Source organism: Cornus florida, unplaced genomic scaffold (genome assembly GCF_030987335.1).
Source record: "Cornus florida cultivar Cherokee Brave unplaced genomic scaffold, ASM3098733v1 CherokeeBrave_3.0.0_Hap2_Chr04, whole genome shotgun sequence".
Classification (NCBI taxonomy): Eukaryota; Viridiplantae; Streptophyta; class Magnoliopsida; order Cornales; family Cornaceae; genus Cornus; species Cornus florida.
In genome coordinates, this window is record NW_026775574.1 from 34,130,166 (window position 1) to 34,148,503 (window position 18,338).

Here is an 18,338-nt window from a genome sequence, read left to right on the forward strand (position 1 = left end):
CAGGGATTATCTGCTGATGCGGCCTAAGTCAAGCTTTTCTGAAGAGAATAAGAAGAGAGAGAAACAAGGGGAAGAAAATAAGAGAAAGTTATCACAAAACATAAATAAATAAATAAAATGATAAAAAAATAACCGGAGGAGAGAGAAGAGAGAGAATAGGAGGAGAGAGAATAAAGGGAGGAGGGAGATAAAAGGAGGACAAAGAATAAAGGGAGCAGGGAGATAAATGGAGGAAAGATAAAAATAAGAATAGCAAAAGATAGAAATATAAAAATATTAATATTAAATAATAAATATATATGTAAATATATATATATAGAGTAATATTAAATGAGAGAAATAAAAATAGCTTTCAGATAGAGAGAGAGAATGAAAGAGAGAGATGAAAATGGTTTTTCATTCAAGTGTGTCTCAAAGTAGTACATACACATGGTCTTATATAGGCTCAAATTTTAGCTTCCCTTATAAGCCACAAATGTAGCCTTGTTCTCCACGCAAAAAGGTGATATCATGGATTACTTAATCCATTTGGGGACCCCACACAATTATATATATATAACACTCCCCCTTGGGGTCTACAATATTACACTAAGAATATGGCTCGTTAAAACCTTACTAAGGAAAACCTAGTGGGACAAAACCCTAGCGCAGGAAAAAGAGTACAGTATTCTTGTGTATCTAAAAATGGTATTGCATAGATTAAAACTGCCTTATTAAAACCTTGTCAGGAAAACCCAGTGGGACAAAACCTAGACGAAGGAAAAAGAGTACAGTATGCCAATACATCTTTGATCAATTGCTCCCCCTCATTAGTTCAAACCTGAAGGTCTTTTAGTTGACGTATTCCAATGTTGTGCACCAGCTTCTTGAATGTTATAATTGGAAGCGTTTTAGTGAATAGATCTGGTAGATTTTCACATGAACGTATCTTCTGAATATCAGTATTACCCTTTTTCTGGCGTTCATGTGCATAAAAAAATTTTGGTGATTATTATCTTCATATAATACTGTTGGGCTATCTTTTATTGATGAGAGACCACATATTGTTCGAATATATTGGATCATTGATCTCAACCAAATGCATTCCCTACTTGCCTCATGAATTGCGAGTATCTCATAATGATTTGAAGAAGTTAAAATCATTGTTTGTTTCATAGATCGCCATGATATAGCAGTGCCGCCGCAGGTAAGCACATATCCTGTTTGTGAATAAGCTTTATGTGGGTCAGAGAGATAGCCGGCATCTGTATATCCAATTAATTAAGAATTTGGTGCTTTTGAATAAAACAATCCCATATCAATTGTTCCACAAAGATATCGTAATATGTGTTTGATTCCATTCCAATGTCTGCGGGTTGGTGCAGAACTGTACCTAGCTAATAAATTGACTGGAAAAATTATATCAGGTCTTGTGCAATTTGTAAGATACAAAAGAGCACCAATCGCACTAAAGTAGGGCACTTCAAGACTAAGGAGTTCTTCATCATCCTCTCGAGGACAAAAAGGATCTTTCTTGATGTCAAGTGATCGGACAACCATTGGAGAGCTCAATGGATGGGCTTTATCCATATGAAAACGTTTCAGAATCTTTTCTGTATATGTTAATTGATGGATGAGAATACCGCTCGAAAAAGTTCAACCTGCAACCCAAGGCAGAATTTTGTCTTTCCTAGATCTTTCATTTCGAATTCTTTCTTTAAATAAGTGGCCGTCTTTTCGATCTCGTCCAATGTTCCCACAAGATTCAGATCATCAACATATACTGCAACAATAACAAAACCAGATTCTGATTTGTTAATAAAATGCATAGGCAAATATGATTGTTCACATACCCTTCTTTGAGTAAGTAATCGCTAAGGCGATTGTACCACATTCGTCCAAATTGCTTCAATCCATATAAGGATCGTTGTAATTTTATCGAGTACATATTACGTGGTTTTGTTTCAGGTATTTTAAATCCTTCTGGGATTATATAAATATCACTATCTCGTGATCCATATAAATATGTTATAACCACGTTCATTAGATGCATATGCAATCTTTCAGTGACTGCCAAATGTATTATAAATCTAAATGTGGGTGCACTGATCGCAGGGGAGTATGCTTCCTCATAATCAATACCAGGTCTCTGTGAGAAACATTGAGCTACCAGTCGGACATTATATCTCACGATTTCATTTTTCTCATTACGCTTTCGTGCAAATACCCATTTGTACCCAACAGGATTAACACCCTCAGATGTCTGGACTACAAGTCCAAATACTTCACGTTTAGCTAATGAATTTAGCTCTGCTTGTATTACTTCTTTCCATTTTGGCCAATCATTTCTTAATTTACATTCTTCGACATTTTGAGGTTCCTAATAAGCGCCGAATATTGCATATTCAAGCGCCCTTATTTGCATTAGTTAAGTCCATTAGTTGATCATATTGTATATATTAGCTTCATTTGCATGCTTTTGTTTATTTTCAGGTTATTTTCCCAAAGATAGTTAAAAGCGCGGCTTTGTTGAGTTATTGAAGAATAAAAGCATGCCGTTGCCGAGGACCTTCATTTTGGCCAAGCCAGAGATCCATTGAACTCATGGTTATCCCTGCAAAAAGTGCCAAGAACAATGATCGTATCATCGGGCCGAGCTGAAGCTAATTCAAGAAGTAATTCAAGCCAAAGTTACAGCATTGCGCAAGGAGCTGTAGGCGCCTGCCATTTCATCCAGAGAGCTTCGAATTTTACAGGGGCTAGCAATATACTGCAGGCCCCCGCCAAGGGTCACCCCTGACACCTCACGTGCACCCGCCAAGCCCTTGCGGGAGCCCGCCAAATGAGGCAGTAGCAAAGGAAAATACAGGGGCCCGCCATGACATACGGGCCCCCGCCGTGTGCTGCAGCTCCTCCCTTTTGACAATGCGTGGGCGCCCGCCCTGCACTGCGAGCGCCCACCAATCTACAAACAAGTGGGCGTGGGCTACATTATTTCATCCATTGATGTCCCCTTGACCCAATGTGTGGTTCTGCATTCTTCTAGGGATGATAAGCCAGGAAAATGGAGTGCTTGGAGGGCTATAGTGGATGATAAGAGGCTTGATACAATGTAATATTTATATCTCATATTGTAAGGGGTTCTAGAGAGAAAAACATTGAGTGCTAGAGCGTTTGTGTTGTTCTTGGCCTCTAGGTGCGAAAATGAAAGGTGTGGCCATCTCTTCTCCTTCCTCCTTTGCATCTATAGGTAACTAACTCCCTTTCTAGGGAGGTGATGAAGCCCTTCCTTGTAAGCATGCCTTAGTTTTGGGTTAAATTTGGAAATGATGTATATATATAGTTATTTCATAATCTAGAGCACTTTACATGTTGTAATGGATATTAATTTCTATAAATGATCATGTTAAATCTATTATCTTGTCTTAGATTGTATGTTCTCATGGTTGTATGGCTTGCATTTTCATAGTGACAATGGAAATGAGATTGTGAAATGGTTTTAATGGCATATTTTATGAAAAACTTGTTAGTCCATAGCTTAGGGCCTTCCTTTGATGGATTAATCTTGACTCTTGACTTCATATGCTTTTATCATTTGATTGAGAGCTTGATAATCTCTAGCTTAATGAGCATGTCTAAGGCTACACCCTAGTTTAGGTAGTTCAAGCATATGAAACTTTGATAGGTTATTCTTACCTTTTTATTTAATGAATTTCTTGAAGATAATGTAGCAACCATGAGTTACTACATATCATGACCACTTATAGATGTTGTTTCCCCAAGTTAATCATAATTTAGCATGTGTATAGGGTCGGTAGTGGATTCACTTCCTTAGTCCTATCTACCTAAGTTTCTTTCCTCTTTAAATTCCTTGCATTTATTGTTTTATGCAATCTTTAATTCCAAGTACCAAGTGACAAACCAAACAAAAACCTTACACCTCTTTCATCAAACTAAAAGTGATTTTACAATCTTGGTTGCCATAAACTAGCAATCCCAGTGGTTCGACTTACCCGTCCAATAGCCCTATTTTACAATCATTTGTGCTATTGCAAAGGGTTGATTATTATTGAGATCGTCGACCGACCCAATCAATTTTTGGCGTCATTGCCGGGGGTTGCAAACGGTTTTGAAAACAAGGTTCAAAGATCAATTTTTGGTTTGATTGTGAATATTGTGTCTTGTGAATATTTTCTTGTTGGTGTTGGGTGACATTGTGTTCTAAGTTTTCTTGTGAGATTCTAGGGACTAAAGACTTGCCGAGGGAAAACTGAGAATATCATAAGTCTAGAGGACTTCAGGTAAGTTTTTCGAAGTTCTAGTTTCAAAATTGTGAATATCTTGCATGTGGTTAAATTAAAGATATTTGATTGTGGAACCCTTGTCGAGGCTATTTCTGTTTTACTGTTTTACAAAGCATCAATCTTTGTCGTGGCCATTTATTTTCTATCTTGTTGATAACTGAGGAGAACGAGAACATCGTATGTGGAGGTTATGGTGAAGAATTGTTGTGCTTGTTATAAAGTGTGTTGTTGATGTTTGGCCGTAGGTCATTGTCTTTACCAACTCTTGAATCTCCCTTTGATATAAATTCGCTTGAAAGGACTCTTAGAAGAAACCTTAGGGAATCTGCAAACATAAGAGGAATTGAACTTGAATTTAATACAATGGCCAGAAATGAAGGAAATGTCGGGAATGAGGGAATCCATAATGATAGGGCTAAAATTCCAAATGTTGTACCTATGACTCTTAGGGACCATTTCATCCCTACAACTTATGCCTCTCCTTCTTGCATAGTGATGCCAAACATCGAGGCAGCCCAATATGAGATCAAATCTAGCACAATTCAAATGTTTCCATCCTTTCATGGCTTTGAAAATGAAGACCCCTATAAGCATCTTGATGAATTCCTTGAAATATGTTCTACCATCAAGCTGAGGGGCTTCCCTGAAAATGCTCTCCATTTGCATTTCTTCCCATTCGTCTTAAAAGATAGGGCAAAATATTAATTGAACTCCCTTGCTGCAAATCCCATCACTACATGGGCTCAATTACAACAAGAATTCTTTAAAAAGTACTATCATGTGAGTAAGACTAACTAAATGAGGTGTTCCATTCTTAGCTTTTCACAAAGTGATGGGGAACAACTCCATGAGACTTTGGAAAGACTACAAGACCTCCTTAGGAAATGTCCGCACCATCCAATTCCAAAATGGCAACTGGTGCAAGCTTTCTATGCTGGGTTAACTGACCCACATAGATTCATGGTTGACTCATCACGTGGAGGGATGTTCATGTCTAAAAATGCGGATGAGGCTTGGACCTTACTTGAGAATTTGAGTGAAAACTCATTGTAACATAATTCTCGTAAAGCTCTAACCTCAACCAATGCAAATAACACTAATCTATGTCAACCAAAGACAATGAGGGAAGAATCTTCTTAAGTGGATGCCATAGCTTATAAATTTTATCAATTAATGGCACCACATCTCTCTCCTTCCTTGTCTCAAAATTCAGCAAGTGTGGTCTGTGCATCATGCACTAGTCCTTTCCATCTCTCGGAAGATTACCCCACACTGGAGCAATTTCCAAGTAATAATCAAGAGCAAGCAAATGCTATGTTTTCCAGGCCCAGAAATAATCCTTACTCCAATACCTACAATCATGGATGGAGAGATCATTCGAATTTTTCGTAGAGGCAACCCGCCCCACAAAATTCGACGTTTCAAAATCAAGGGCATCAAAATCAGCCCTCTTTTCAATTTCCAAATAAGCAATTTCAAGCCTCGTCAAGTTACCGTCCACCCTATAATCCAAATGTTTCTACTCTACCTCCTGTGTTTCCAACTGATGAAATTCTCGCTGCAAATAAGCAAATGATGGAATCTCTTAACAAGCAAATGTTAGAATCTAGCAAGCAACTGTTGACTTCATTACAGCCCACTCTCCAAATAGTTCATTCACATACTCAGTCAATAGCTAAACTTGATAATCAAGTAGGACAAATAGCTAATTCAATGAACCAACTTCTTTAAAAAGATAAGGGAAAGCTTCCCACTCAACCATTTGAGAATCCTAGAGGGATGCATGTGATTGACGAAGCCCCTCCTCCGAGTGGGCCTACTCATGAACAAGTTCAAGCAATCACCACCATTCAGAGTGGTCGAATTGTGGACAATAAGGTTGATGGAGGAAAAGAGGAACAAGTTCTTCCTCCCAAAAATCCAAAGTCTAGCACTAAAAATTCCAAGCTTGTGACCCCAAATGTGGAGACTTCTTATGAGCCTAAAGCTCCGTTTCCTCAACGTCTCCAAGAGTTGACACATTTTGGGAACAAAAGTTGTAAAATTCAAGACATGTGGGAAGTCTTTAAGCAAGTTAAGATTAACATACCTCTCTTGGATGCTATTAAGCAAATTCCTCCATATGCCAAATTTCTTAAGGATTTGTGCACTCAAAAGCGCACTTCCAAAAGTCATTTACCGAAGAAGGTAAGGCTAACTGAAAAAGTAAGTGTAATAATTCAGCACAGCACTCCTCCAAAGTATAAGGATCTGGGTGCCTCGACAATCTCATGTGTCATTGGTTACAATAAGATAGAGAGGGCCCTCCTTGACTTAGGAGCTAGTGTGAACTTAATTCCATATTCAGTTTACTTACAACTTGGGTTGGGAGATCTAAAGCCAACCATCATGGTCTTACAGCTTGCCGATAGATCGGTCAAGCACCCACGGGGCATTCTTGAGGATGTCATAATCAAAGTGGACATATTCTACTTCCAGGTAGACTTTGTGGTTCTTGACATGGAACTGGTCCATGATCCAAAGAAACATATTCCCGTGATCCTCGGTAGGCCTTTCTTAGCTACGACTAATGCTTCAATAAATTGCCTTTGGAAATATGCAAGTCAAACTCCACATTTTCCATGCAACTCAACATCCTTCCGAAGAGGATGGTTGTTTTCTCATTGATGTGGTAGATGAAGTGGTCGAAGAATCTCTCCCTTTCATTCTAAGCAAAGATACTCTTGAAACTTGCATGTCTCACTTTCATTTCACAAACTTTGATATCAACCAATCCATCCAAGAAGTAAATTATTTGCTCGACATTGGTGCTATCATGGACTTTCCTCCTTGGAAGGTGCCAAAAAAACCACTTCCTCAACTTTCCACTACTCCTCTGCTCTCTTCCTTGAAATCTCCACCACAACTTGAGTTAAAGCTGCTCTCGGCCCACCTCAAGTATGTGTTTCTTGGTGTAAATCAAACTCTTCCGGTCATCATTGCATTGGACCTTTTAAAGGACCAAGAAAATAGCCTTTTAGCGGTGTTACAAGAGCATAAAGAAGCTATTGGCTGGCAGTGGATGATTTGAAAGGAATCGACCTTTCTATTTGTATGCATCGCATTCATATGGAGGACGATGCTAAACCTTCTAGAGAGATGCAGCGCAGGTTGAATCCAAACATGAAGGAAGTGGTCATGAAAGAAGTAATCAAGCTACTAGATGCAAGAATCATCTACCCCATCTCTGATAGCAAGTGGGTGAGCCCCACTCAAGTTGTTCCCAAGAAATCCAGCCTCACCGTTGTTGAAAATTCAGCGGGAGAGCTCGTGCCACAACGCACCACCACCGGGTGGCATATGTGCATTGACTACCGAAAGCTCAATTCTACCACAAGGAAGGATCATTTCCCACTCTCTTTCATTGATCAAATCCTAGAAAGACTTGCTAGCCAAAGCTACTACTGTTTCCTTGATGGTTATTCCGGCTATAACCAAGTGGCAATTGATCATCAAGATCAAGAGAAGACCATATTCACGTGTCCCTTTTGAACATTTGCCTATAGATGCATGCCCTTTGGGCTATGCAATGCACCGGCAACTTTCCAAAGGTACATGATGTCCATATTTTCTGATATGGTTAAAAAAAAATTGGAAGTATTCATAGATGATTTCTCCATCTTTGGATCTTCCTTTGACTCCTGTATCCAAAATTTATCCCTTGTGCTCAAAGATGCAACGAGACAAATCTGATTCTAAGTTGGGAAAAGAGTCATTTTATGGTCCAAGAAAGCATTGTCTTGGGACATGTTATTTTTAAAAGGGGAATTGAGGTCGATAAGGCCAAAGTCGAATTGATCTCTAATCTTCCTCCTCCAAATTCTGTTTGACAAATCCGATATTTTCTTGGTCATGCCGGTTTTTATCGCCGCTTCATCAAAGATTTTAGCAAAATATCCCGGCCCTTGTGTAATCTTCTTGCCAAAGATATTCCCTTCAATTTTTATAAAGCCTGTTTGGAAGCTTTTAAGAAGCTCCGTACTCTTCTCTCATCAGCCCTAATCATGAAACCGCCTAATTGGTCTCTTCCATTTGAGATCATGTGTGATGCATCCGATTATGCCATCTATTACTCTAGCAAAACTCTCTTTGATGCTCAATTGAATTACACCACCACTGAAAAAGAGATGCTAGTTGTGGTGTACGCCTTGGATAAATTTCGTTCTTACCTTCTTGGATCCAAGGTCATTGTCTTTTCGAACCATGCCGCTCTTAAGCATTTGCTCGCTAAAAAAGAGACCAAACCCCGCCTAATTCGATGGATACTCTTACTCCAAGAGTTTGACATTGAAATCCGGGACAAAAAAGGGACAGACAATGTTGTCGCGGACCATCTCCTTGTATACTCATTGAGAAATCTTCTGAATTTGCTGCAGTTCGTGATTCCTTTCCGGATGAGCAACTGTTTCAGATTTCTCAGTCAAATCTTCCTTGGTTTGCGGATATTGTCAATTACCTTGCGGTAGGAAAAATTTTGTCCAAATAGACCAAACAAGAGAAAGACTGGTTCTTCTCCCAAGTTAAAATTTTCTTTTGGGAAGATCCAGAACTATTCAAGTATTACCCGGACCAAAGCATCCGGCGATGCATTCCCAAATCTAAATTCTCAAGTGTCCTAAATTTCTGCCACACATTTACATGTGGAGGAAACTTCAGTGCTAAGAAAACTACTGACAAAGTCCTTCAAAGCGAATTTTATTGGCCATCTTTGTTTCGGGATGCTTACAATTTCTGCAAGTCATGTGAGCGTTGCCAAAAGCTCGGATCCATGTCCAGAAGAGACATGATGCCCCTTACCTTCATCTTAATTATAGAAATTTTTGATGTGTGGGGAATTGACTTCATGGGACCATTTCCATCCTCTTATGGCTATGAGTACATTCTTGTAGCGGTGGATTACGTGTCTAAATGGGTTGAGGCGAAAGCTACCAAAACCAATGATCATAAAGTTGTGGTCAAGTTCGTTTAATCAAACATCTTCAGTTGATTTGGTATGCCAAGAGCCCTCATCAGTGACGGAGGATCTCATTTTCAAAATCGCTATCTCAAATCCGTCCTTCTTAAATACTCCATCATTCATAAGGTTGCCACACCTTACCACCCTCAAACGAGTGGTCAAGTGGAAGTATTTAATCATGAGTCAAGCATATTCTGGAAAAAATGGTTTGACCGGACTACAAAGATTGGTCATTAAGACTAAACGATGCACTTTGGGCCTACCGGACAACGTATAAGACGCCCATTGGCATGTCACCATATCGACTTGTCTTTGGTAAAGCTTGTCATCTCCCAGTCGAGTTAGAGCACCGTGCTTATTGGGCCATAAAACGGTTCAACTTTGATCTTAAGCAAGCCGGCTCTACTCGTAAATTGCAGCTCAATGAGCTTGAGGAAATTCGAAATGATGCGTATGAAAGCGCCAAAATCTATAAGGCAAAGACTAAAGTATTTCATGACAAGCACATTGTTAACAAATCTTTTGCCCCTGGATAGAAAGTTTAGCTTTTCAATTCTCGCTTGCGACTCTTTCCTGATAAACTCCAGTCATGATGGGATGGTCCATATTTTATCTCATCCATCTTTCCTCACGGTGCAATTGAACTTCATGATCCTACCGATGGATCTCTCTTTAAGGTTAATGGCCAACGTCTTAAGCCTTATGTTGATGGCATCGTCCCGATCCAAAAAGTAGAGAAAGTCCTATTGACGGACCCAATTTACGACGACTGATACTAAATCATGGTCGTCTAGCTATCGACTTTAAATTTAGCACTCTAGGGAAGCAATTCTTTCAACTTCTAAGCTTCCCTCTTCCAAGTTGCCTTAGCCAAGAATTTTCAGGAAATTAGCTAAGTATAGCTAAAATGTGACCTTTTCCGGACTTGTCTCGAATTGTGTTTCAAAAGCCACATTCAGTTTTCTTAGTCATTTTAAGGTCTCGGTACCATTTTCGGAATTTTTCAACATCATTTCGGCAATTTTCTCGAAAAATCCAAAAATCACGGGAAATTCGGGCATAAAAAGTAACGCTTTTGCAAATGAGCTCCGATTCTCATTCTGAAGGTTCCGCAAGGTGTCTAGGGTCAATAAGAGCTTAAATTTCAAATTTAAGAATTTTTCGACCCCGGCCCGGCCTCCGTTAGGCCAGCAATTACTTCAGGTAGGCGGTCTGTCCAGAAGCAATTACGGGCACCCGCCAAAACGAGCAGTAGCTTGAAATTTCACGGGGCCACGCCATGTATCTGCGGGCCCCCACCATTTGTCTTCGTCAGAGCCAGTCCAAGCCCTGGACAAGCCACGGGCACCTGCCAAAACCTTGTGGGCGCCCGCCAAAGTGAGCAGTGTAGTCTCGAAACCGCAAACGGTCGCCTTGTGTCACTGACTCTTTAAATGGGCTCTTTCCTAAACCTATCTCAAGTTTTTAACTCTCCCTCCTCTATCTCCTTCGACCCAACCCCTCTATTTTTCCTTCTTCCTCTACTTCCATCTTTCTTCCTCCCTTCCATCTCTTCCTCTGCCATCTCATCTTCCTCCCCCACTCCATCATCTCACCTCACTCCATCCTCAAATTCTCCCATCACCAAGCAAGGAGCCTTTTGCTCTCCACATTGGGTAAGTTTCCTCTACTCTCTATTTCTTTCAATTTTTGGATCAATGGAGGACAGGATTATATATATGGAGGATTGGTGATTGTTTGAGAGTTTGATATTGTCAATTCCAGGTAAAAAATTTTGGGTTTTTCTATCTCTAATCAACCTTTGGCTCTCTTCCATTTTGTCTTGCACGCCAAGTGTTCGATAAATTGCTTGAACCAACTTCTTCTACCAAATGGCGCCCAAAACCTGTTCTAAGCATGCTCGCCCATCTGAGGGGCCATCCGAGGAACCTCCCACGCCAAATTGGGCTGAGTGCCCATTGAACTCGAGGCCAAATTTGTCATCAAAGACGGCTTCGACGAAAATCCGGAAATGGCATGAGCGGTCAAAGAATTGACGGACTATGGCCTAAAATCTCTTTTCAAGCCACACGCTAGGTATTTCTATCTGCGCAAGCCACACGCTAGCTATTTCTATCTGCGCGTAGTCCACCAGTTCTATTCCAACATGTTTTATTCATGTGTGGACCCGGACATCATTAAGACCACCATTGATAGCGCAGAATTAGAGTTCAACATTTATGACCTTGCCACGACCTTGGATTGTCCAATGGCATCTCCGGTGGATAAGGTGGGCCTGCCTCTATACGTTGATCCTCTAGTTCATCTGCAATTGTCAGACATTGTCGAGGAAATTTGCCACAACCAGTATACCGCAATCGAAAATCAAGCACGAATAAGTCGTATCTTCCGTGCTGGCTCTGGTTCGTGGACTCCGTCATTGCCAAAAATGTCCTTGTCATTCCTAAGTATTCTGAGCATAAAGGGGTTTTTCTGCACACCCTTTATGCCGCAGAGAAGAAACAATGGTTTTGCGTCCCACAGCTTGTCTGGGACCAACTGCTCAAGGTCAACAATGACCCTTTTGTGACTTAGTCGGATAATGCCCTCACTTAGGCACTTCCTTTTCCGTACTTGGTCACCAAGCTCATCAAGAATAAACAGTTCAAGGTCCCCTGCGAAGAGGAAAAGAGCACCAAGGTCTTCCTTTCTGACATTGGCGCTTGGAGGTCGAGCACCGTACAGCTTAAGACTTCTCGTTGAGCCCGCATTGGCAGTGTGTTTGATTGGGGAGGTCCAGCTACTCCTATTGCTCCTTCACCGGCTGCTCCTACGCCAGTTGCGCCACCACACCCTACTATGCTCCGTGCCGATTACAGCTCTCTCAACACCCGTCTTGATAACATTCAGCTGCGAGTCGACACTATCGAGGGCATCGTTACGGACTTCCGTAAAGAGACCCAGGAAGGACAGCAAGCATTACAGGCTATACTCCAGACCCTGATTGACCGAACCCCAGGCGGTGTCGGTGGTTTGTCCTCCACTCCGATGAAGTGATTTTATACTTTTAGTATCTATTTTGTTTGCTTTTTAGTAGTATTATTTGGATTTATTTTGGGCCGCTTTTGGCATTACCTTCAGTTCGTATTTTGAACTCATAACTGCAATTGTGTTGCTATTTTGCATGAACACTTCGTTTTTAGTTAAATAAATTACAGTTATATATTTTTATCTCTGTCTGGATTTATATGATGCTTGTTGTGCATAGATGTGTTTTGACAGATTTTTAGAAGCAAGTTTGGGGGCGTTACTTCTGGAATTCACATAGTGGTCTGTTTACACCGCCACTGATTTTTCCTCCACTTGGTATTATTGCTCTTTATACTCTCTCTATTTTTCACTAATCATTCTTTGTCTTCTCACATTGAGGATAATGTGACATTCAAGTTTAAGGGTACATTATTGCATTTTTGGTATTACATTATTATTGCATTTTTGTTTGCATGCGCTAATTGTTCATGTAAAGTAATAAAAATCATTTTTTTTTGGAAAGTAATGATAGAGTAATCTTGGAACTTGTTGGAGATTGAAGCATGTGTTTAATACTTTGTGTATAGAAGCAAATGATAGTTTTGAAAATAAAGAAAAATCTGAAATGATCATGTTGATTCAAACCGGTTTGTATAAATGTTTCAATTAGATTTTCGTCAGATTTCATACTCTTCTATGCTTCACACTGAACAGATGCACATCGGAAACTTAATTTTGAGGCATGCAACCTGATTTACCTTGACCATGACTTAGTTGATTTGAATTAATGACCCTAATGAATGGATATCTTTGGCATTGATCTAAAAAATAAATAAATAAAATAAAATAAAATAGGATAATGACTAGTTTAAGTTTGTAACCTTGCTAACTCGAGTTATTAAGCCCTTGGAGTGTCCTTACACTTAGCACCCTAAAGCCATTCGGTTTGGGAGTTGCTGGCCTAACACTTGCTACATGGGTTAGTTAGAAAGCCTAAGGGACTTAGGCATTACACGGTCATTCACAAAAATAAAAATAAATAAATATGGTTCGTTGGAGTTCGTAGCCTTGCCAACTCGAGTTATTAAGCCCTTGGAGTGTCCTTACACTTAGCACCCTAAAGCCATCCAGTTTGGGAGTTGCTGGCCTAACACTTGCTACATGGGTCGGTTAGAAAGCTTAAGGGACTTCGGCATTGCACGACCACAATATGTATTATAAAAATAAAAAATAAAAGAAGAAGAAGAAGTAGCAACAAAAGTTGTATTTTGAATAAATTCATGCCTTAGAGACCTCATTTAAAAAGGAAATTCAATGATTTGAAGACTTGTGTTTTAAAATTGGAAAAAGAAGGTAAAAGCCACATATTGGGAATTCGGTTCACTTTCATTGAAGCTGAGTTAATTTCTATTAAAGATATGACAATTGAAGTATTTATATAGACTATGATGTTGATGCATGAGAATTGAAATATGTTTAGCCATTTTGTATATCAAGGCTTCATATACACAAGGTAGTCTGCGAAATGAGTCCCTCTCCAATGTTCTATCTGTTCTAAGTTGCAAATGAGTTGAATGCATTTTCTTGCACCATGGTTGATGTTCATAGATAGTATTTCAAATGTTGTCATTTGGTTAGGTTCTTCATTTTGGTTTTGTTATGGGACTAGCAAAATGTAAGTTTGGGGGTGTGATAAGCGCCGAATATTGCATATTTAAGCGCCCTTATTTGCATTAGTTAAGTCCATTAGTTGATCATATTGTATATATTAGCTTCATTTCCATGCTTTTGTTTATTTTCAGGTTATTGTCCCAAAGATAGTTAAAAACGCGACTTTGTTGAGTTGTTGAAGAATCAAAGTATGTCGTTGCCGGGGACCTTCATTTTGGCCAAGCCAGTGATCCATTGAACTCATGGTTATCCCTGTAAAAGGTGCAAAGAACAATGATCATATCATTGGGTCGAGCTGAAACCAATTCAATAAGTAATTCAAGCCTAAGTTGCAACATTGCAGGCGCCCACAAGGAGTTGCAGGCGCCGGCCATTTCATCTAGAGAGCTTCGAATTTTGTAGGGGCCTGCTATGCACTGCAGGCCCCCTCCAAAGGTCACCCTTGACACCTCATGGGCACCCGCTAAGCTCTTATGGGCGCCCAACAAAGGAGGCAGTAACCAAGGAAAATATGGGGGCCCGACATAACCTGCGGGCCCCTGCCGTGTGACGCAGCTCCTCCCTTTTGACAATGCGCGGGCGCCCGTCAATCTGCAAACAAGTGGGTGTGGGCTGCATTGTTTCATCCAATGTTGTCCTCTTGACCCAATGTGTGGTTCTGCATTCTTCTAGGGATGATGAGCCACGAAAATGGAGTGGTTGGAGGGTTATGGTGGATGATAAGAGGCTTGATATAATGTAATATTTCATATCTCATATTGTAAGTGTGACGGCCCAAGTTTTGTAAACCCGGTGCGTCAGTGACGACCAAAAGATGACCCGATAACGGATCCGAAATGCGGAAGCGAAAGGTGAAACAACGGTCTCTAGAGATACAATGCGACTCTAAGACACCAATGTGACCCTCAATAAGGTCATGGAACCCAAAGGACAACAAATGCGGAAATTTCGTTTCAAAAACGGACAAAAAAGAACCTAGGGGCAAAGTGGTCATTTTGCAAAAAAAAATGGATTCAAGTGATATCAAGCACACCACTGGGGAGACAATGAAAAACTAATCGAGATGGACTCAAGAATCGCATGATTCGGAGTCCGGACGAAGGAGAAACCACAAAACAAAGAAAAACGAGCAATAAAGCTAAAAGGGTAAACTGGTAATTATCCAAAACTATCCAGGTGTAACCGAGCACACCTTTGGATATAAAATGAAAAATTAATCAATTTCAAAAAAAAATTCACTTGATTTGGAGTTCGGATGAGGAAGAAAGGTCAAAAACAAAGTCGACGTCGCGGCGGCCCGACGAAGGCCGCAACAGCTACAGTGCCGTCAACTCACTACTGCTGCAACTGAGAGTAAAAACGGGTATCTAAACAGACTTTTTTGGAAAAACTCAAAGAAGATACCCCCCCTAAAATCAAGTTTTCTACCCGATAAGTGAACGGAAACCAAAAAAATACATTGTAAAATGTCCAAAATACCCTCAAGAAAATTAGGTTTAGAGGTCAAAAATCATTCCAAGCTACTGCCCAAAGAAAGGAAATGGGGCTTCGGAAGGTTTTTAAATTGCCTAAATTGAAAATGCAATCTTAAAATACACCCAGAAGACACCCAAAAGTTTCGGATCGGTCGTCACGCTTTTCAAAAAAAAGTTGATGAATAGTACCAAGTACATTTGCACTAAAATCGGCGAAGACCTGGCAGCAATGATTTTTCGGAAAAAAATAGATTTTTGAGGGCTAAGATGGCATTTTCTGGAAAAACACAAAGAAGAAACCCCCTGAAAAATTGAGTTTTCTTCATAACTCCTAAGGAAAAATAAAAAAATGCATTTTGAAATACCCGAAATTCCCCTGGAACAGAATAGGGTAAAACTCCTTAAAAATGCTACTTAGAGTCTTTGTTTCATCAAGGATGGTGTTGTTTGCCAAAGTGAGCATGCAAGCATATGTAATGTGATAAAATAGATGTGTTGCAATGGCCTATCGCCTCATGGCATGTCATAAGCAAAATAAAACCCTTTAATGCATTAATCCACATATCTTCCATAGGCAACAATGAAGTTCAAAGTTAGCATACATTTCACATAAGTGTCTTTGGCCCTTGGCCTCATTACAACCACATTCTAAGAGTGTCAAAAGGTGCACTTAAGTGCACATTACCTAACTTAGACAATAAGTACAAGTGTTATCAAAGTAAGCAAAAGTAGGACAAGATATGCTAACATATGCATATTCTATGTCATCAAAATACTTCAAGAACTCTAGTAAGTCTAAGAATACTGTGCATCTCACACTAAGGCTTCTTTACCTGCAAAACACCCATTAACTTAGGGGTGAGTAAACAAGTTTACTCGTAGGAAATGCATGGGTTTATCTTTGTACCAAGTTATAATCCAATACCATTTAATTCATGCCATCAAGTGACAATAGAACTTTCAACATAACACAATGAGATGTAATTTCACAAAGTTAACAACTTGAAATTTAAATGCGAAATCAAACCAAAGTGGATACTTGGATGTCACGCTGGATCAAACCGACAATGTGGTTACTTTAGGGCTACTAGCCCATGGGTAACCTCCCTATGTGCGCACTAGACTACATAGAGGGACAATCCCCAGTACTAGAACCAAGTCCTAGCCGTAGCCAAATAACGACATCCCCAAGTTTCCAAAATCAACAAATTGTGCAACAACGTATATATATCAACATGTATATACAAGATATCAACTATTTACCAAGCACAATCCAATTTTGGAAACTTATACAATACATGCTCAAAGTTTACAACTACTATGGCATGAAAGATGTCAAATACAAAGTGTGCAATTCCTTACACATAGCAACAATATATTCAATAAGGAAAAACATATTCTCATGAATATAAAAGTAACAACTATGTTATCCAATGCTCAAAAGTAATCAAGTGAACATACACCAAATCCAAATCCATGATTTAAATATAAAAACAACTTCCAAAATGCAATTAAATCCATGAAGTAATAAAGTAGAATTTAATTAAACATAAATAATTAAATTCTCAAAATTCCAAGTTAATCCCAAATAACCTCAATTTAATATATATTGAAGGACATGTCATGGTCATCACATATATAACATCAAATGACAATTTAAGTGATTAAAATACTTAAAACAAAATTAATCAAGCTAATTAATTAATTTCCTCTAGATTTTTAAATAATTCCAAATGCCCTCAATTTAATCTATATTAGAGAACATGCCAAGGCCTACCCAAATATCACATTATATCATGATTTCATGCTTGCTATCACCATGTGAATTAAACTTTCACAAAAGATAAATATTAAATAAAGTTTGCAATTCTTATCCAAATGCTCCAAATTTAATATATGTTGTAATACATGTCATCGTTATTATATAAATCACTTCAAAACTTGATTTAAGTCATAGGAGCATATAAATAAAAATTAATTAAATTAATTCATTAATCCCTCTAGATTTTAAAACAACTCTAAATGACCTCAAATTAACATAAGTTATGAATCAAGCCATGGTCATGTTATTTATCAATTCTAAAGTGAATTACATACAAGTTACAATTAATCATTTATTTCTCATTTTGATACAAGACAAACATATAACTTAGATATCACTATAGAAACAAATAAAATCACTTGGAAGATAAATGATAACACCCCCTACCTCACAAGAGAATTGTTCCTCTTGAATCCAAGGGAGGCAAGCTTAAAAATGGAAAACAAATAAGGGTTTTGTAGAAGAAGAGGAGAGGAACAAAAAGTATTCCAAGGTCAATGATCTAAGGTGAGTGGAAGGGCTGGATGAATCTCCACCCTCCATGTGTCATGAGATTAAGCCTCCAAGTGGTTCCACCTCAAAATCAACAAGTGGCACCATAGGAATGTGACACTTGTCACATTTTTCGGAAATTGCAAAAGGTCCTTTTTGAAAATATCTTCCAAATTAATTTGCAAAATGGTCCCAAAGACGAAAAATAATTACTTTACTTAATTATCCAAAAACCCCTCAAGTTATGGATAATTACAAAAAGTCTTATTTTCATGACTTTTACAAAGAAAGTAAGCATTTAATATGCATTTCAACAAAAGTAAAAATGTAGATGTCATGAAATTTAAATATCATGGATGTATGCAAAACCGGAATCAAATCCTAGCACAAAAAATTATGCAAGTAAAAGTGAAAAATGAGAAGAGGACGAAATAAGGAAAAAACGAAAAAAATGAATAGTGTCAAAAAAACAAAAAATGTGAAAATTACTCGGTCCTTAAAGGAAGTTGTCAATTCAAAGGAAAGAGTCTCGGAAACCATTTCCGAGCACCCGAGACGACACTAAGAGGCAGGAAATCGAACCCGAAAAG